General features: G+C 41.7%; 1 protein-coding gene across 3 annotated transcripts in view; it reads right to left on the reverse strand.

Moving 5' to 3' along the window:
• tpst1 (tyrosylprotein sulfotransferase 1) overlaps positions 1–8,113 on the reverse strand; it is a 66,657-nt gene extending 58,544 nt beyond the window's left edge. For 2 of the 3 annotated variants that reach the window (XM_080731198.1, XM_080731196.1), the window contains exon 1: positions 7,904–8,113. The gene's annotated coding sequence lies outside the window, so the exon portion shown is untranslated. Of the gene's footprint in view, positions 1–6,966; positions 7,055–7,903 lie in introns of those variants that run through there. The other variant, XM_080731197.1, reaches the window with a different exon arrangement.
• Between the last annotated feature and the right edge of the window lie 14,683 nt (positions 8,114–22,796).

Genomic DNA, 22,796 nt, shown 5'->3' on the forward strand with positions numbered 1-22,796 from the left:
GAAGCCTGGAGGTTTATTCAGAGTCCTTACTAAACAAATAAAACACACACATGAAAACATGCCTCAAGAAGGTTCCAGGATATTTAAAGCGACGGTTTCTTCCTGGGGGCAATGGGCCTGGGACGAACCAATATGCTGACCAAATCTCTCGCTCACTATCGTGTTCAGGCTTTTAAAGCTTTAATTACACACTTGGCTCCCTATTAGAGAAGACCTTATTACAGAGCAGCTTCCAAGGAGCTCAGAGGACGGTTGATAAGAGAGAGAGAGAGAGAGAGAGAGAGAGAGATGGGAGAGCGGTATGTCACAAGCTTCTCAAGGTCGTCACAGAGATAGTAAGGGGGCTATGATTAGAACTGGGGTTTCCAACCTGTGGGCCGGGGTCCACTCGGTCGGTCATGAGGACATTGCAAGTGGGCCCCCTAATAATTGGTAAAACACTAAGATTTTAATGATATAACATAAATATTAAAAAGCTTACATACACACACACACACACACACACACATGTAAGTTCATGTCCTGTCATGATGCACCGTAGACACCTGCATCAAAAAACAAAAAGCATTACAAATTGATGTCACGCAGCATTAATCCGTGGCGATTAAATTTGGTTATTTTAGAATGAATGCCTCGTCCTCCCAATTATTGGGAAATGAACAAAATGGTAGCAGTCACGTACTGTAGCCAATAGCAATACACTTACAGTGTTCTGTTCATCTAACATGGGTTTAGTTTTTCATTTCATCTCACCCACTCACGTAATTCAGACTGTGCTCTGAGGGAGAGAGAGAGAGAGTCGTACTCTGAAGGGGGGGGGGGGGGGGGGGGGGCGTGGAGAGAGAGAGGCGCAGTCCTCTTGCACATGGACTCAAGGTTGCCATAACTGTGCTTAAATAACAAAAGTCAAGTCATTATTTTCTAACATTATTTTCATTCAGCCCTGCCATCACAGAGAAGAGGAATATGGAAAAATACATAATGGCTGGGGGAACTGGGAGTAGGAAATTCAGTGGTGGTGAGGCATTCCGATGGCATCAGAGTCGACAGCCTGAATTACAACTGTGGTTAAGGCTCGGTGAGGTCTCACGTTACACCTTTCATTGGGGTTGAAATAAAGAATGTGTTAGTGTTAAATTAAATGAGGCTCTTCGCTCCTGTGTTACTGATACTGTCTCCTCCTCACAGGATAATTTTCCATTGATCTGTTGGGGGGGAGGTGTTAGGGCAGTCTCCACGGGACGGTGCTGAAATCAGACCACATCAACACTTAATAACACAGGAGGGCTCTACGCGGTGCAAGGCCCTGATGGAAAAGATGTAAAGGGTTTTGCATTAGTGAACAGGAAAAAGGGGAGGGGTAGAGTTTGAGGGATTTGTTTTTTTTATCTCACCAACTCATTCCTGTATTCTTTTGCAGTCTGTGAGTACAAGCGAGGTCAGACATGTGTTTGGATTAACTGCTCCCCAATGATTAATGGCTAAATCTTCACTAGTATGTTCTTTTTTTAAAGTGCTGACAGTAACAGGGTTCCATTCTTCTGACTACACATTATGAGCGAATCGGGCAAGCGGATCAACGTCACATGATTCTCTTGTTTGGCCCGGAAAACACTTGGATGTGTGTCTCAAAGGTAATATTATTATATTGGCAGAATCGCGGAAGGTTTAGTGTACAGCACACAGAAAGCTGTGTTTTGTACACCCGAATAAAGAATGGTGGCCCGTATGCGTGTCTCAAAGAATAATTTGTCGTGCGATGCCGTCAATACTGATCTACATCACAATGTCTTGCACCGCGGTATGTTGTTTACTTGTCTTGTAGATGTGCTTTTTTCACTTTTTTACGCTTACACTTTCTTTAACATTTTGAAAGTGGTTAATCACTAGTCAGTTATTGAAAGTACAAGCAGTTTCACATTTAGGTCTTATCCTTCACATTTTCTCTAATGAACTCTTCCCACATACACACACAGACAGAGTACTCATGTCTCTGGTAGGGATGGGACGATACGCGATATTATCGTTTATCGTGATAAAAACACAATAATCGTATCGTGGAGATTTAATTTGTCGTGATATCGTCCTCCGTCATGCACAGGGATCAATTCACCTTTTATTTGCCGAGCTGCATATCCGGTATCACATAAACCCTCTATAACTGGTAAAAGGTACTTATAATTTACGTACTTGATACAGTCTTTTTTTCACTCTCTATCAAATGTCTTTGCCAAAAAATAGCTATTTTTTGGCAAATGTTGCCGCCCGAGGATAATGGATTTTGATTATCGCGATAATATCGTAAACCGATATTTCTTTTGTCACAATAATCGTGATATGACATCTTCATATCGTCCCATCCCTAGTCTCTGGTGAAGAACACTGGACCTGAACTGTGCTCTGGCATGTACCTCAAGAACCTTCATCTTGTGCTGGATCAATCAGCTGAACAGTGACGCTTAACCTGGACATGACTTTTGCACCCACGCATGGGGTATGCTTCACGCTGTGAACAAAGACCCAACACAAAAAAGAGAAAACCTCTTAAGTTCTTACACTTCACTTAACATCTTCCCTGATGAGGAATCATCACAGTTGGAGCCAGGCTGAGTGGTGCGAAGACGAAACCAGTGCCAAAGTTATCAGTGCATGTGTTGATGAGTGTAAAGATGGATCCGAGTGTGTTAAACAAAAACACTGAGGGTCCAAATCTTTACACTCTTATCAGTTAAATTAACACTGAGGAGTTTACTGTGTAGTGTGAATCTCTGCATCTCAGGTTGTGCCCCTGCCTCCAGGCTGCATCGACAGAGATTACAGGACGAGCACGCAAGGGGAAAAGAGCAAATATAGGCAGAGTGCATGTGCATGTGCAGTGCTCCACCTTTATTTGCACAAACATAGGGTCAGCCTGGCGTTCCCGGTGGGCTTTCATTTGCTTATACACGCATCAAAGTGTTAACGGCATGTAGCAAGCAACTCTGGTTTTCAGAATGGATTGTGTGGCATTACGGGCCGGCCAAAATGTCTACTCTATCTACACTGTAAAATGAGTGTTACATTTGTACACCCTCTGAGTTCCAAACGGATAAATTAACTCTGATGATTTTACTGTGTATGGTATGACTCAGGACAAGAAGAGACCCTGAGCCACTAAATGTTTACACAAAGACAAAACCTCAGTAGACAAACATTGCATTTCTTACTGATGCTCTTCTTCCTCAATGTGCACTGATTACGTGTCAGGTTTTGTAGAATTTTTGTTGATTCAAGAATGTGTTAGTAACGTATAGCTCCCTAGCTATATACTGTAAGTCCAAATGCTGTTAAATATCTGAAGATCTGTTCTGTGACCTGTGCTCTATATACTGTAGATCTGTTGCTTGCTCCTGTCCTGTGCTCCATCTGTGGGGATTTCTCTCCATTCGCTTTCATTTTATGGTGAAACAGGTCTCGCATCATCTGCTGGATTGAGGATTCTGTCACATTAGAGGATACCAATGAGGATGAATAGAAGAACATGACGTGAACAGACACTTAACTTTCAAAGAAACTAATTGGAATAGAATTTGTATTTTATACATTGGCAGAATCAGCTTTGATGAGGTTTAAACTTTGTTCAAGCATGAGACCCGTTTCAAGTGAATGGAGCGAGTGACACTCCCACAAGAACAACTTATAAAAAACAACAATAGTTGTCTTAATGTATATCATGGCCAGGTAGCTATAAACAACCCAGGATTCTGCCAAAGTTCAACGTCAACGAAACATAATAGCTTGCTCATTTCAGACCAGACACAGATGTGAGAAGCAGAGGATGAAAAGTGCAGAAAAGCTCAATAGCGGGTGAGCTACTTTATCATGTGGGGTCAGTATCTAGCTAGCACTAATGGCTATGGATTAGCCTGCTCAGAACCATTAAGCCTACATAAGACTGATCTCGTCTGGACTTCCCCCTCTCCAACGTCTGACAAAATACACATTTTGAGGCTTAGCAGAAGCTGTAAATGGCCCAAGCTAAGACTTAAAATGTTAGAAAATGTGTCATCTTGGCCCTTCTTCCTCAGGGGACACTCTCGTTCTGTATTGGGATATCGCGTTACAACCATGTCCATTTTAAATGGAAGCAACAGTAGCGAGGCGCGCTTGCTCAACTGAAAGGTCAGCACTGCCGACAAACCATTAACTCTGTTGCCTCAGAAGTGCTGCCTCTGATGAGAAGTTTCCTCTCACCCGCAATTAAGCAAGCAAGTGCATCCATCTCAAAAGGGACACGAATAGGAAATTAGACCCCGTTGCATTACCAGAGACAACTTTCGAGAACATGTCCAGAAAAAAGTGAAGCTGTTATCTTGAAACCTCTGGGAAATGCTGTTTGGCCCTGAGCTCCTAGTATAGAATAAAAGAAAAACTATATAACCGGAGTGGGCCGACATTAATCATAGCAGGCATTTCAATCACACAGCTCCTAAACCACCGGGCACACCAGCAGTGACCCAGGTGTCTCTCCATTAGCATCTCCTGATGAATTGCGGGCTCTTCGTCCTCTCCCCAGTCCCCACACATCAAGCCTTATTAATCATCATCATCACTTCCACATGAGATGCCGTAGTGGCGCCGGGCCTGCATGCCACCGCCGCATCAGCTGAGAAGCTGTCAGACAGCGGTCACAGCAGGGGACATACCTGGCCTCATCCAAGATTCAAGATTCCAAACTTCTGCCCTTGGCTGAACATACCAGCAGATTCTCCCCCGAAAACATTCAAAGCTGCAAGCTACAGTTGCCCACTGTTCCCTTTACTTAAACCACAACAGGCTGCCTTCAAGCAAGGAATAAAGGAGGAAGAGACTAAAATGTAAATATACAAAAATACCGACTCTGTCTAGTGTCTACTGTAGGCACCAAAACACTGGGGATGTTTAAACAGAGCAGAACATGTGTATTTACAGAAAGGCATCCTCAATATAAACACTGTAATACACACACACACACGTGCGTATATTTTTGTTTGTTTGTTTTCTTTCTTCTTCTTCTTTGTTTGAGTCATACAGCAAAAAAGGCTGCTGCCACAAGTCTCATTGCTACAGAGCATTATACATTTGCAGAGCTTCCCGTCTGCCGACACCCGATCTGCAGAACACTGGTAAACTGCGTTACCCAGTGTTACCAAACTGCACCCATCTGCCCCGGGGCAACTTCCAGAACACTTTGTCAGAGCTGATGGTGACAAACAACAACTAACACAAAAAGAACACTGTGACATAATATAATAACAATCATTACTATAATTATTATTATAATTATAATAATATGATTATAGGTTCACACTTCATATTTTTAGCAACAGTGAAAACTACACATTTTATATAGCAACAGTGTGTGTGTGTGTGTGTGTGTGTGTGTGTGTGTGTGTGTGTGTGTGTGTATATATATGCCCGACTGCGAGTCCCCTTTTCGATTCCCAGACAGACAAATCTGTATGTCACTCTCTCTCCATGTTTCCTGTCTCTCTCCACTGTAACCGCTAAAACAACAAAAAGCATGTTACTACAGTAGACCTACATACTAATTAGTGACATCAACTTGTTTTATTGCAATTAAAGTCTGTACATTCTTGGCCATCCATGGCACATCATTGAACACCACTGTCTAAAACAATGCGCAAGACATATACGATACTGTCTGCATTTCATTCCATTCCTCATCCAGACCTAAGGTGAGGCCCAGGCGTACCACAAACCGGCGCTCATAACACGCAAATGACTAATCAGTAAAGTGACTGCAGAGATAGTAGAGTGATGTAAATTTGCCAAGCAGTGTCCGTAAGTGTGTGTGTGTGTGTGTGTGTGTGTGTGTGTGTGTGTGTGTGTGTGTGTGTGTGTGTGTGTGTGTGTGTGTGTATGTGTGTGTGTGTGTGTGTGTGTGTGTGTGTGTGTGTGCGTGTGTAAAAAACACATGATTGTAACTGTGTTGTCAGAGGTTGTGCACAGTGAGAAACCGTTATTGTAGGTTAGGTTGTAATTATCTACTCTCTCCCTGACTGTACATGTGTATAGTTTTCTTTTTCTCCTATTTTCCAATATACCAGGTCAATATGAATAACCTAAGACCAGACCATCAAGAGGAGCTGGCCCCACGCCTCGTTCAACATTCCTCCTGAACCAGATTGGATATATAACAGGCCCCAGGAAAGGGAAATAGTCTGCATAATATAGTGTTTTTTTTCCAAGAGTGCTTCATGTGAGTTACATTCCCCCCTACAGGGCTACTACCACCATACAAACCAGGCTCAGTGCTTATTGAGAGCTGTCAGTCAGTTCAGCATGTTGCTCAGGGACACTTCAAAGCCAGGAGGAGCATGCAGGGGACTGAACCGGCCGCTCAACGTCCTGAGCCACTACCGCCCCAGAACGATGACTCCCATGCAGCGCAACACACTTTTACAACTGGCCATGATGTGCAAACCAACAAACTGTTTGAGCTCAGCGGGAGGACAGCTGAATATAATAACTGTGGTGCAGCAGCGGGTGTTTTTTCAGACCAGGAAATGAGGCCGACAGTGCCAGAGGGAGACTAACCGCCTCAGCTCAGCCCCTGCAGCTGTGGAGATGACTAACCCACTGCTGTCTCGCTGGGAAGATAACTAAACTAACCCACAGCTGTCTAGCTGAGACAGAGAGACCCTCACTGTCTATCTGAGAGAGAGAGACCCTCACTGTCTATCTGAGAGAGAGAGAGACCCTCACTGTCTAGCTGAGACAGAGAGACCTGCCTCAATGTCTATCTGAGAGAGAGAGAGAGAGACCACCACTGTCTATCTGAGAGAGAGAGACCATCACTGTCTAGCTGAGAGAGAGACCCTCACTGTGTAGTTGAAAGAGAGAGAGAGAGAGAGAGAGAGAGAGAGAGAGAGAGAGAGATCTGAATTAAACTGGACTTGGTGTTTTAGTAAAAGAAGAGACCACCTGCACAGAGCAGCAGATGTGTGTCTGGGCACCAAGTCACTGCCACCGGTCTGCTCACACACACACTGCCAGCCGTTGTAAACAGTATTCTTAGCTTTTCTCTGACAGCTCGGTCCTTTTTATAGCGAGTTTCTCGGCGCAGTTGTAGGAGGCCTGCTCTGCAGGTTCCCTTGGAAGAGCACAGAGAGGAGAGAAGAGCATTTCTTTGATGGAACGGCCAAGTATATCGCTACAACATTTCGTCTTCTTGTTACAATATACTGCGGCATAAAACTGTCAGACAGACGCATACATTATAAGACGTTCGACAGCGCTGGTCGGAAACCTACAGCCTCAGATGATGAGTGAATAGCCTACGTTATTGGCTAATTTCAGCTTTCGCAACCAAACGAAAATAACTGCTATAAGTGGTGGGGTAACAGGCGGGCCAGACCCCCTCGACCCCCACCCACCCAAGTACATATCCAACACAAGGGAGTAGTAGGAACTGGATAAAGTCGAGAGACGTTTCTTAAACAGCATAAAATAAATTAGGCCTATATTAGAAGGAGAAGAATAACGTGTGTTTTATTTTTAACCAACAATCGATCGGTCCCACGCATGTATGTATACATATTGTATGGGGGCGGTTGTCATCATCTGAGCCCAGATCAACCTTTTCCTGACCATCATTCCACAAGTCACATGCCACACACCATTAATTATGTAAACATCAATAGCACGTTGGACCGTAGTAACGTTGTGAGACCATTAACAACCTCGCAACGTTATACCAACTACGTTCTACGATTCGTTACTAACCACGGTCTACGATCATTCATCATATCAAACCCCCTCCCCTACCTCCCTAAAATCTGTTACACTGTCGCAGCTTGCAGGAAGAGAGGGGGACATAGCATGGACATACACACACACACCGCTTCACGGAAAAACCCACCTAATGTCGCGGATCCGCCGAGTTGATGTCGCCGCTGGTCTCACCTAACCTTTCCCAAACGTCCACCACTGTTGTCGGTACATCGCCAGGAGCCTTTCTTCTGGCCTGGGATGATCGGTCCCCCACGGTAGGTATTCTCTCAATACACACACACATACGCATACACTCTACGCGCGCGCACTCACACACAAGATCACTTGAGAAGGGGCTCCGGGGCTGGCGCGGTTGTTGAGCTAGTTGAAGAGAGAACGGTAACGGTACTAGTCTATCACCAAACTGCTGTGTACTGGGCCATGATGAAAGCCAGGCGGTGATTGGTCAACCCGCGGCCGATGTTCAAAGCACGTTTGTGTCGGAGCTGCTGATTGGTTCATGCGATAGAGGGGCGGGGTTTTCAGTGTTTTGCTTTTTGCTTTTTAAAGACACAGGCTTTCATGATCAATATTTTTACAATTTTTATTGAAGGGAGATATTATTTTTAATGACGGGGATTATGAATTATTGTTAAGGTTCAAATGCTGGCTATGCATGTTTTGTTTTATTATCAAACGCACAATCAACAAATAAACAAACAAACAACCCTAACTATCAACAAATTACCCTGGCACCCATATTTCACCCATTTTGTGCAATTGACACTTAATAGCATCTTAGTTGAATAGAAGATGCTGAGGATTTGTTTTCTCTTAGATACTAACTTCTGTATGTTTGACCTGAAAATCACATTTGAAAATGGCAAACTGACACAAAGTCAGCATGCCAGAAGACAATTCATGGACAACTTGTTTTTTTTTCAACAAGGGTTCATATTTTAGATTGTAATTAGAGAAAAGAAAAGATGAACGTTAAAATGTTTTCATTTACTGCTTTCTATCATTTTAGCGATTTTAATTATTTTGATTTCAGTGGATGGGGGCATGCGTACAAGTGGCTAAATATGTATTTTTAGACACAATAAGCCCATTCCCAAGGTGCACCGCAATCTTTCATGGGCAGATGTGACTTATGGAGGCTACTAGGGTTACTGTAAATATTAATAAAGAAATTGCCAGCTTATTGTGTCTAAAAAGAAAAAAAGAATATAGCCACTTGTATGCCCCCACTCACAATTGCTAACATTTCTAAAACGAAAGCAGTAAATGAAAACAATCATCTTTTCTTTACAATCTAAAATATGAACCCTAGGTTGTAAAAAAATCAAAGTTGTCCTTTAAAGTCTTGGTCAAGTGTAGAAGGGTCTCACTCTCAAATTGAATGGCAAAGCACTGGAGTCCAACATATACAGTAAGTGATGCCAAGCCAGTCACTGTAACAGATGAAAATACATGCATATATAAAATATATTATTGGAATCTTCACACACACACACACACACGGCAGGTTAAACTGTGTTGATTTAGTAGGTATGCAGATTTTTGTACATGAACATGCTGCTTAAATAAAATCATGTACAAATAAATAAAATGAATGAATGAATGAATGAATGACGCAAATCTGTCAGCAGAGTGACCCATTTTATGAACCTGGAGGACAAGGCAGTCTTGGGAATGAATGTGTGTGTGTGTGTGTGTGTGTGTGTGTGTGTGTGTGTGTGTGTGTGTGTGTGTGCGTGTGTGCGTGTGTGTGTGTGTGTGTGTGTGTGTGTGTGTGCGTGCGTGCGTGTGTGCGTGCGTGCGTGCGTGCATGCGTGTGCGCGCGCGTGTGTGTGTGTGTGTGTGTGTGTGTGTGTCAGATGATCAAGCCTTTCAACAATGGAGTGATCGCTTTATCTTCCATGGCGTTTCTTATATCAGCAGATCCTTTGAACCCTCAAGGTAAAAAAAGAAAAAAGAAAAGAAAAGATGGCTTTTGATCAATGGTGGAGATGCTCTGGTTTCAGTGTCAGCTGGGGGAGCTGTAAGGACAGACCAGCAGCAGTGTATTCATCATCTCCGGCAGAGTTCAAAGTGCACGTTAACTGATATCAGTTGTCATTGAGCAAACAGAGAGCAAAATATGGACAGTACACCAAGCTGTGGCTAGGTGACCCAACAGAGGCATGCCTTGTCTCATGCTGCATATGTGTTGATTAGACCAGATCTGTAGTTGTTGCATCTCCTTGCATGGTTTTGGGTAACTCACAGAATTCCCCAGAGGCTCGTTTTAGGCAGAACAGCAACAACGCTGCCAAGCAGTGCCTCTTGAGGTCCTTCGAGATTTACAAGGAGCCGCACAGAAAGCCACTGCACTTCTGCCAAATCAATCCTTTATTTGTGGAAAATATTAGATTTTTTTCCACATTTACCAGGATATGACACATACTGATATTACACCTCTGAAGGCCTGGACGAACAGATGGAGGGCTAGGGTCAAAATGGTTGCAATACGGCCCCTGGAGACCTTTGCGACAACGGGGCACTCAGGGACAAAATAGAATGGGAGGAAATGACAACCTGTTTCCCACAACACCCCTCCCTTTAGGAGAGAAAAGGTTGGAACTGTGGCGGGGAGAGGTGGCGTTAAAAGAAAATTACAAAATGGTTGTATTCTTCTCTCTAACAAAACGTACAATCCAATGATTGACAGTTAGCTGAAACAGGGGCCCATCTAACGTTACATACAGCTACAGTACATTCCCATTCTGTGCTGCTTCTGTTGTCTGTGAGAAAATGTAATGCAAAACATGTACTGTATGTCTGACAACATACTAAATCTGAACCAAAAACTCTCACAGAAAATTGATTTTGGATCCTGGAAATACACTTTCAAAAATATAATTTACGATAATTTAATAGGATAGGGTGCGTTTTTTCCCATATAGAAACTGTACAGGTACCTGTATATATACCGGTACACACGCATACCCTTATTGAAAGAAAGAAAGAAAGAAAGAAAGAAAGAAAGAAAGAAAGAAAGAAAGAAAAACACAGAAATATGAGTGGAAGTGGAATGGTAGCACTGGTGTACTATTCTGTCAACACCGCAGGCATGCTTACTGTATAATAATCAGGCACTTAGAATCATATTGCAGATGCTTCACTTATTTTCTGTTACAGTATGTGTAACGTAATTACAATTTATGTTCCTTTTAGGCTATTGATTTACAGATTATAGTAACATCATAGTAAAATAATTGTATATTTAGTATTAATCTTACTTCAGTGTTCAGTTATATAATACATGTCTGTATGCTGATGTGTCTGAATGTAATGTCCTAGCAAGGGAGTCTGATATGTGTCTTATGAGTTTAGTACACCCTCAGTGTACTGTGTAGTTGTTAAGCAGCAGGCTCATACAGCAAGGTCAAGTTGCTCTCCCTCTGTAGGCAAGCTTCAGACCCAGACAGCAAGACGACAAAGTTACAAGGTTTTATGAACGCAAGGAACGCCGTATCAGGCGTCAGTATTCTGGCTAAAGCAGTGACTATGGCCTCGGCATATAGTAGAGGGCCTTCCATTCTCAGACGATGAGAATGGAACACATGTTCATAGTTGGTCATGGTAGTGTCGCTGGTAGTGATGCAGAGTGTGTGGAGCAGCACATTTCATAGTCAGGCAGAATTGACCTTCCATACTGTAGTAGGCTGCTGCACATCTTTTGGTCAGACTGAAAGAAAGTCAGTCCTCAGAATTATCCTAAAATGTAGAATGTGTATTTTCTCATTATTATATTTCTCATAGTTATATTTCTCATTATTACACTACTAGAAATTATTGTCGTAATAATTATATCATATTTTGTATTTAATAAATCCTCTAAGATGCAAATTAGAATCAATTCTTCATTCTCGCACGGGGAAATGTTCAATTTCCACCACAGTGTGTTCATAGGTTCCTTTTCTATGCCATACAATAAAAGGCATGGAAACAACTTGATTTTCATTTTATGACAAGCTGTTTATTTGAATGTCTCGCTTGACAAAAAGCGTGATCAATCTCCAAAGTGAAGTTAGGCTCGCAGTGTTGAGCTTGATAATGTGACCGAGGAAAGTGGCTGCCCGGATTAGACAGAGGAACGTGAAAGCTCAAGCCTTCCTTAACCCCCAAAGGAGAAATAGCCTTGTGTTTTCCAGAAAGAATGTGCTCTTGATTGACAGAGCAATTTACTTGTTTCACCCTGAGTGCATCTCTGTCCGTGTTTACTCTTCTACTACTCAGACTCTTCTGTGTTGTGATTTCCCAACAGTGAGCATCAGGCACTTCTCTAAAAAATCGAACCTCTGTTCGAAGTGGAGCTGTGTGTGTGTGTGTGTGTGTGTGTGTGTGTGTGTGTGTGTGTGTGTGTGTGTGTGTGTGTGTGTGTGTGTGTGTGTGTGTGTGTGTGTGCAACAGCGCCCCTCCCTTAACATGTGTGGCCAGAAAAGGTTACTGCAGACTACATACCCGGAGACAGACAGACAGACAAACAGACAAACAGACAGACAGACAGACAGACCCACACACACGGCCACGTATAGGGAGCTCCACACAGCTCCAAAAAGAGACAAATGTGTCCTCTTCCTCTCTCTCTCTCTCTCTCTCTCTCTCTCTCTCTCTCTCTCTCTCTCTCTCTCTCTCTCTCTCTCTCTTACTTTGTATTGTGAAACAATGCACAGTATTTCCACTATTGTTTTCCTGCCAATGCTTGCTTCAAACAGTCGACCATTAAGAAACTGCTTATCACACTGTTTGCACGATCCCACAACACTTTGGATGTCATTCCAATGTAGGCTGTTTTTTTCATGCTCCATTGATCATTGTTGGGAGATTCTGTTTTCTTTGGCCGCCTCATGGTTGACGATCAAGGTTCAGCCAAAGAACAGTGACTCTTGGAGCTTGTTAAAGATACAGTCAGTGCTTGCTCAAGAACACCTCAACACTTTCAACAGCCTCTGACGAGAAGTTGACAAAAACTACTATGATATTGCAAAAAGCAAGATCCTCATCAGAAAATCAGCCGTCACGCCATATATCTTACTGTTTTGTAGAGGGCTGAACTAAAGCACCAAGAATGTAACAGCAGTCAAAAGACCACATTTGGAGATCATCTGGAAGAGATTAGATCTCATGAGTCACTTTATTATATTTATTCTTTTCAGTTGGTGCACTCATGACATTGATGCACCACTCCAGTGCTAAACAATTCTACTCTTCTCTTCCAACTGACTACCATTTATAAAATGTTAATTGTCACAGAATGTTTTATTTAACTGCGCAGAAAAGTTAAGAACAAATTATTATTTACAACTGTGGCCTGGCAAAAGGTAAGGCCTCTTGAGGGAGAGGGGGGTGGGGGCTGAAAGAAACAATATAATGCTAACTAATAATGCTAACTTTCACCCTAGGAAAATTATCCCCAGGAACGAATGAGTTAACCACTTACACTTAACCACCAAACTTAACACCCTCTATACTTAGTGAAACGGACCTGTGGTGCAGCTGTACTGTTTTTTTGTTTGTTTTTCGTATTTTTTTTCCCATCTACACCAAACCTCTTCGACAAAAATAGCCAATCTACAAGATCTACAAGTTAACAACGTGACAAGTTGTGAACTTGTAGATCTACTATTTTGTGGAAATTGTTTGCCCCCCAGAATATGGATGCTGGGGTTCAAGTGGTTAACATCCAGTGTTATTATGTGTTGAATCAAAATCAAAGCAGTCACAGATCAGAGAACACAATGCTACTCATCAATGCTTTATGCACGACATGGACATTGGAGCTTGATTGAAGTCATTATTGTACGGACATCCTGCAGTACGTTGTAAAGAAGATGAGTCATTAATGCCGGCTTTGCTTTATTACACAATACACACAGATGTGCCAAACTTCACACATCCTGCCATTGGCAAGACAGTCAATTTTCATGGGATTTGCAGAACATTGAGCTACTTTTGCTATTTTTATGACCTTCTCTGACTTCGAAGTTTAAATCTATCTATGAAGGTGGATTCGGATGGTAATGGGGTGGTTTCTTGCCATTTGCGAGTTTCTGCACAAATACGCTCGATTCTCCATGAAAATTTGAAAGGCAAAACAGGGAAAGAAACCTGTGGAAAAAAGGCTTTTGCAGGAAATTTTCAGGAAAGGAGCAGTAGGCCTATACTGAAGAGTTGAAACTGCACAGCTTGTACAGTGGAACCAAACAAAACCTTTTACATGGCATGCCGGCGTTTGGAATCAGACGCGTGCATGACATACAGACACTCAGATATGATACAATTACAATTACATTTCTGTACATTCCATACAGAACAGTGCCTCTTACAGGCTCTGTAAAAAGGGCTACAAATTGCTGCCAAAGTTCTGAATATTGGGATGTATGCAGTGTGAAATTCAATATTAATTTTTAAGTTGAACTTCTTTTAGCTGCAAGCACTGGGGAATAGCTATAGTAGCCTAATGTGTTCTCAAGAGAGAGACACTGCCAAGGGAAGTTAGGACACAACAGGGATCTTTAGTAACAGTGGGTCCTCCATAAATTAGGTATTGTTCCCATGATTCCGCTGGTTTTATCTGTTCGACTTTGCTATTCTATCTGGCACTCAAGTAGTCGACAGCCTGACCTGAACTGAACCTGAGACACACGCTGTGTTCAGCCATTTTTTATAGTTATGGTGCATTATGCTATACTCTATCCACTACAACAGGTGGCAAATATAACTCAACACAGCTAATGATATGCAAATTGAATAAAGCCCTGCTCTGTTCTGCTGACAGTCAGATCACCAGGCACCAGTTCTGAACCAGAGTAACCATAGTGTGGACTGTGGAGATGGCCCAAATGTAAGCACTATAAGTGATAGTGGTACACTGAGTCAGGGCTGACATTAAGGTCAACAGGAAGTTACTATCAGGAAGTAGGAGGAACTGGGTGTATTCTGAAAGCCGCACGAATATAATAGCAGTGGTTGTGACACCAACACATTTTCTCACCACCTAGATGAAACATTTGTTTGAACATGCGTCTGCTTTAATGAGCGGAAATAAAACACACATCATGTTCTTAGAAGAAGTGGGTGGAAATCCCTCTCTGATTACCTACGTTGTTTTGTTTCAAGACCTGTTTGACCTGTCCTGTAGAAGAATCACTGGAACTTGGCACCCCTTCAACATACTGACGTCATATACTGTAACTGTACATATAGGCCTACATACTGAACTCTGAGGAAGTGTTGCACAAAACTTTACTCTAAAAATTGCTCAACAAACAACATAACATATCTTCATATGTGCACTTTTCTTTGTTGTTACCACAATTCTGTGAAGACTCTTGAGACATTAACTACCTGTTTCATCATCTCACACAACTCCCTTTAATTTTTCTGCCAGAATCAGTGGGGATAAAATGCATGCAATCCAAAAAAAAAGAAGGAAGGCCCTAATTGTCATCTCTCTATTTGGTGTCTTTGTATATACTGTATATGAGGCCTGTGTTTGGCCGAATAAAAGCCTTTATGCCTATAGGTTGTGCTCCCTGGCTTATCAGACTGAGTGTGTCGATATTGCGACATAGCATCTGTTCGACGGTTCATTCTTTCGACACGGGTGAATGTTAACCTGGTGAAATGCTAACATCCCGATGCGGGTGAGTAGCTAGCCTGCCAACGTGGGAGAATGTAGAACCTCTATGCCTAAACCTAACCCAAAGAGCGAGATTTCCCCACAATTCTGCTTCTCTCTGTATGGCTCTCCTGTCATTCCCAATTAGTGGCGAGAGAGCATCTGGGCTGATTAGTCAACAGCTTTTCAAGTCCTGCCAGAAAAAAAGGAAAAAAAAAGAAAGAAGGAGCTCTTGGCCTAGATACCCAACTAAGCAAAGTTTAAGAGTAAAAGAGCACGTAGAAAATAGAAACATCAGCACAATGAAAATGTGACGCTTGTCTGAACTTACAATCTCTATTATTTTGGGAATGCTGGAGAGTAGACTGCAGAATGGAATCCCAGGTGGAATGTGCTGCAAATGGAGCCTGTGCCGTCCTTACAAAGACCAAGACACAATGTACAGTTCCTGTGACAAAGTAACCATGCTATTTGTCAGGTAAATGTCATTGCCACCAATATAAGGCCACTTAGCCATTAACTGACATTATGATTTGGTGTAAATCACTTCACACTAGGGATGAGGCAATGATCGCCGCTTTTGGTACGCTTTCACTCTACACAAATCGATTCGCCAATCGATTTCAATAAATAGTATATATTAATCGCAGTTTAGTATGTGAACGGTCACAGCTTGTCCGTATGTCTGTCTATAATGCCTGACACTGTGGTTCCCCTGATGTTGCAGCGTGACATCACAGGTGATATAACAGGTGACATCACTGTGACACATCACAGGCTTGTGGATCCTGTGGATATTGGCACAAGTCAGTGGAAGAGCTTCCAGATGGTCAACGACGCCAAGGGCCACCTGGGCCGCAGGGGACCTTGCAGTGCATGCACGCTACACTGGAGCGTGAAAACCAACAGGCCTGATGGAAAATGCCACATTTATTTGTCTATGCCTTTCTGTCTGTCTGAGTTTGTGTCTGTGGGGTGCCACATACTAATCAACATTATGTACATTTACGCCCTACCTTCCCCAAAAACATCAATATTAATTATATCTACAGTATATGGGTATATATAAAGGATAAAATAAATAAAAAGTCAATATATGGGCATTCCTATATGATGCCCTGTTAGGGTACCCCCTTATGCCCATATATGTAGATCCCTGATGTCATCAATATTATTATTATTATATTAATCTGTGAATACCAATATCTGGTTCTACAGACAGGGATCTCCATGTATGGGCATAAAAGGGTATGATGTCAGATGTCATAGACATCATAGGGCTTTCACATAACAAATAACTGAGTAGGCTTGTTTTGGCTCTCACAGCATATCTCCATATACAGTACATGGATCTCCATATGGGTAACTGGTCCGATATACATCACTGGCCAGATGGCCTCAGGGCGACGTGCGACCTCGCCCTAAAGGGCGAGGTCGCATGTCGCCCTGAGGCATCTTACTAGTACACAGATCCTAGCCGCAAACACGATGTGGCCTCTGGAAAGGAAAGCTAACAGACTTCCACGCGTGCAACGCACACAGCAGTCTGTCCATCCAGTTTAATTGCAGAGAATCAGGTCGTACCCTAGAGTAAGCTGATCAGCAGAGTTTTGTTTTGGGCAGGGTGTGATGACAGATGAGGAGGGGACAGGGGACACTGGCAGGGGGTGACAGACAGACCAAGGTGAGAGACATGAACCAGGGATAGCCATTATGATCCATCAACATCACATCATCCCTGTGCCAGGAATAGATCAGCGGTGAAATCTTATGATATAGGTCACAAGAAAACAATACAGCAGACCTGTGGTTCACACAGCACTGACAGACGAACCAACGATATCGCTGACCCATGTCAAAGAATCTTCTATCTCACTGACTGACTTTCCAGTCATGCTTGAAAATTCACTGTCAACACGACTTGAATAAGAGAAGAATCACGTCTGACAGATGATAAAGTGGATTCACTCCTATAACTCTCCAGCTCTATTAAAATGATAAGATGATGCAATCATTGTGGACGTAATGTAATTCTTGCAACACAGAGTAGGGCGCATTAGGGAACAGCGAGGTCATTGGGTGCTTGGGTAGACAAGGAAATGTCTGACAATTATTTTTTGAAGGCAGATAATTAAGATGTTGATGAATGCTGACCACATAAAAGAAAGTTTAATGATTTGATGAAGAGATTCAGAGTAAGGAAGGCTGTGGCTTTCATTATCATTAGCAGACCATGAAACTGCAATTTCATGTATGTGACAGTGCAGGGCATTGCTGAAAAAGCTTTTGTGCTCAGCAAACCTTCCTATATAGTAAATAGTGGTGAAAGAATATATAGGCCTGGTAATAATGCTTTTATTTCATCATACAATGCGTACTGTAAGGCCTACTCTGGGCTCAGTAAAAAGGCTATGTCCTCTCCTAAACTGGTGTGAAATTCAGAAACCCATATTACAACCATCCTAGCTTCTCTTCACTGGGTGCCGGTGAGTTTCAGAAGGGATTTTAAGATTTTATGGATGACTTTGTCTTTAAACGTAAAGCCTTGGAAGGTCAGGTTCCCAGTTAGTTCTACTGTACATTTTATATGCTGGTCCTGTATGAGCCTGAGTGCAGCCTTGGATCCTCAGTCTAGGTTGTTGCTAAGACTTGCCTCATCACCTTGGGAGATTGGGCCATTTTTCTTTTTACATCTAAAACAATGAGGCTCTGGTTGGGCACAAAACTTGCCCAAATTTGATATGTCATACTCATACTCATAGATATGTCAACTCATAGATGACAAATAATCATAGACTTTTCACATGAAGAAATAATATAATAATATATGAGGAAGTGACTGGCTTGTTGTTGATTAGGCCTCATTTAGGTACACGTTGAACGGAGATAATTTTTCTGAGGATTAAACCACACTGTTATGTGTCAGTGAAGGGCATCTCAGATATAATTAAAAACACAAGGATTAAGACATTTTATGTGGCCTATATGATTGTACATTTTCAGACACTTGAGAGACAATAGAGCTGCTGTGCTTCCCTAAACATTGTTGTCACCAGATGTAGATGTCAAATGAATTCGTAGTACATAAAAATCCCACAGCTGCCTCTGAGCCCTGTAGTTAAGGGAATGTTGTATGCTAACACACTCCAGTTAAGAGACACTTTGTAATTATGTGGGCAGCCATGCTGAAAAAGAAAAAGAAAAAAGAGTTTTAATTCATTTAACCACTTAAACACTTTGTACTTAGTAAACTCATAGTTGACTGGGGTTGGATCTGTACTTGGTCCATTCTGCCAAAAACAGCCGATCTAGAAGCTCACGATGCGTTGTTGCGAAGCATTGTGAGCTTGTAGAGAGGTTAATATTACCCCCTGAAAAGGGATACCTGGTTCAAGTGGTTAATGTTTTTGCCAAGTAAACCAAACTGAAACTAATGCATCGTCAAACTTTCATGAGAGATTAGCAATGACATTGTTGGAGCACTGTTATAAAAATGTAATAACCCTTTGTGCCCATACACACCGATGCATCACATGGCCCCACTTATATCTAAAGCTGTAAATGAAGCTTGCTTTAATCCAAACCTCACCGAATACCTTGTATCTAAAGGCTTAACAATAACCATATTCATATAATAATCAATAATTCATTCTGGCCTTTTTTTGCCTTTGTGTGGTGGAAACCATGATACTGTACAGACGGATGACAACGCTTAGAGTGGAATCGGGTATCAGGCTAGTGACACCATGTCACCAGTAATGGTCTGAAGCCCACAGCACATAACCAGGAGATCATTTGAAAGCAGCATGCATGCCCTTGACAGTCAGCAAGCACGGTTAGATTCCCTGTTACAGATTGAGCCTTGACCCCTCATCTCAAAGAATCTGGATTGACACCATCTGGATAACAGAAAGGTTGCACTGAATGAGCACATTCCTTTGTATTACTCTCAACTAATGTTCCTAAAGTTTGCTCTTGATATTTAAGTAGTTTTAACATATGGTCATGTTATCTGCCCTGCTCTAGAAAGCAGGGCGGATAAGGACACAAGAATGGGAAATATTTCACATCACTGCCAAGGGTTTACAGAGCACATAGGCCTGAGCTCTGTAGCTCAGTTTTAGGAAACTGTTTACTGGAACATGACAACTTCATGGAACACGTCTTTATTTTCCTAGAAATGGTCTTCAGCCAGGCTTCCCTACTTCTGTTATGGATCCTCTCTCTCTCTCTCTTTCTCTCTCCATGCTATATAAACAGTTCAGAATCCCGGAAAAAAACTGTTGCCAGGTTGTGAACTTAAATAGAATATTTACTAAATCAGTTCAAGAACTAGAAAAACAAATAGTGCAGGGAAATGGTAATAGATGGTTTAAATGGTGAGGCAGAAATTGTTATCAGCTTGTCCTTTAAACACTGTGCATATTTACCCAGTGATGTGGGGTTTAGAGCAAACCAATATGTGGTCAGTGTTTGTCATAGCCTTTTTCAACAGGATGTCATTGAAGGTAAGGTAAGGTAATGTAAAGTTTAATAAACCGCATTTCACACAGATCATAGCATCATAGCACAGATCATAGCGTCATCATCACAGCACAGATCGTTATCTTGGACAACTCTTATACAGAGAGATGCTCTCCTAAATGGTGATAACTGGGACAGGATATACTGGGTGACAGTGTACTGTATATAATACACTGGTTCCCAAACTTCTAAGCTCAAGATGCAAAATAGAAATTAGACGTTTGCTCAGGACCCAAACTAGTGAAAATCACAGATCTACAACCCCCCGATTCATGCCGCATTGTGAGCTTGTAGATCGGATATTTTCACTACTTCCTTCCTAATCATAGATATATTTGTTGTTTGTTTTAAAATCTATTACAAATATTTTAATAGACTGAATATTCTTCAATATATTGTCAACACTTCACCTTGACTATATAATAGTTTCCATAATAGTAGCCTACATCAAAACAATTACACAATGTGTGATTTCTTCTTTTATTTTCCTAAACTGACTATTGCACAAAGGCCCTATGCTATGCTCTGATCTAATACTGCACCTTAATTAGGCTACACCTCTGCACATACAGTTTATTTGCAAATGTACTACCTCTGTTTTATAGGCCTACTGCTATTATTATTCTTATGTACATAACAGTTACACTAACTTTATGTTTATTAACAGTTGCCTATATTTCTAAGGCCACATTCACACCCTTAATTCGGTAGACTCTGTGCGAGTGGGGGGTGAAGCAGACCGCTGTAAGACCCCTCGTATTTCAGGTAGCACCCGCCAGAGACAGCGTGCCTCCGAAGTTGTAACTATTTTTGAGCGGTGGTCACACCGTCTCCATAGCTTGGCCGTGTGTGTAACCGTATGTGTGTGTGTGTGTGTGTGTGTCTGTCTGTAGCCTGTGGTGTATGTAGCCTGCAATACCTTTTCTGACCACACATGTTAAGGGAGGGGCGCTGTTGTTCAGGCCAGGCACACACACACACATAAATACACACACACACAAATACACACACACACACACACACACACACACACACACACACACACACACACACACACACACACACACACACACACACACACACACACACACACACACACACACATGCAGCCTCCACCGCTCAGTTCACACGAGTTTAATTTTTGCCTAAATAACTACTGCTGTAGACTGTTCTTACCAACGGGCAGATAAATATAAAGTGTGATGAGTGGATTGATCCTGAGGTGCTGAGATTGCTATTGTTTTAATGTTTAATGTTGAGCCACCAGGGCTCAAGACCAGTATGCTAATGTCACATGAATGTATTTCCTTCTTTACGTGGCCTTGCAGGTGATGTCATGAGGAAGGGAGGGAAAGTCCAACATATCTGGTAGACGATATAGAGGATGGCAGTATGGGGTGTTGAAAGTATTTGGCCTTGAAAAGGGGACACCTTGTTCAATTGATAGTTTAGTCACACTGAAAGTCTATCCTCTAAAGCCTTTTAGGGCATGCCATTACTGAACTTTAAACCACAGTGGGAATAGTCCTGCATGCCTTCATCTTTTATATAATTTACATTAGGAAGGGTCTGCTCATCATTTGTGGCAGCAGAGGTTTGGGATTTCCATAATATATCTAAACTAAAGTGAAATCTTTAACAAATGAATGCCATTTTCAATTATTCATCACACGTTCATCACAATAATTACTGGCTCTCTTAATGGACAGAAGAGATTCCAATGTGATGCTGATTAAAATGGTTGATTATATAATTAGTTACTGGAGTAAGAACTTTGTGACCCACTTTCTAAAACTCTGAAAGACAAAAATAACGCACATCCTCCGATGTGTGGTGCTGAGCTGAAACTGCCAGAGCAATATTATTAAGAAACAAAAAAATGGCTCGCTACTCACTTTCAGTAGCTCCAATATTTATTTGAGACGACTGCAAGCCATTTTTTGGCCACTTTCTAAAACTATCATCCAACACAATGAGCATCACTCATGCTTGAGGTATACTTTGTCCGTGACTGTGTCAACAAGTGTGCTTGTAGACTGGCTGTTTCTGCCATGCAACACTGCTGTACGACAAAGTACATATCAGTGTAGACACTGCTTTTCTTAGCATGCACCAAAATATTGATAGCATTGATAGTAGGTATGAGCCTGCCTACAAAACTACATCAAATTCAAATTTCAAATTATACCAAAACATTGTCACAATACAGATCCATCAAAATAATAATAATATTGTGTAAAAAATCTTTTTTGTTTTTGAAACTTTCATAATTATATTCTAGATACATTGCACATTCAGTGAATTATTCAAACCCTTTTTTGTTAAAAATTTGAATTTTTATGCCATACAGCTCATGAATATCAAAAGTCCATATTTCAAAATATTGCAAAATTGCACGAGACCACTAAAAACAAGGATTTATAATAGAGAAATGTCAACCTTCTGAAGTCAGAGTTGCTTGATGTCCAGTGGGAAGTTTCCGCAGTCAGTTATGATTTGGGGTTCTATGGCATCTGCAATGCTTTTTTACTTTTTTTTTTTTTTTTTTTTTTTTTTAGATGGATGAAAGTGAATGTGAATGGTCAAAACATACTGTATGTATAAAATCGATTCTAAGGTCCAAAAGGGTATATTTGAAACCTATGAAATGTAATTTAGCCAATTTAGTTTTTCCTATGGTTAAAAAGCATTTTTTATGAATGGTCCTACGGTCAGCATTTCACTCCACTAAAACATCCCTCATTTAATGGCCTTCCAAAATGAAATTGGGTTACTGGTATGTTGATCCAAACAACACGCTCTTCTAGCAACATCTTCGCGTTATTATTTCCCAAACGAGAATGGACAA

This window comes from Nannobrachium achirus (genome assembly GCF_963921795.1).
Source record: "Nannobrachium achirus genome assembly, chromosome: 8".
Lineage (NCBI taxonomy): Eukaryota > Metazoa > Chordata > Actinopteri > Myctophiformes > Myctophidae > Nannobrachium > Nannobrachium achirus.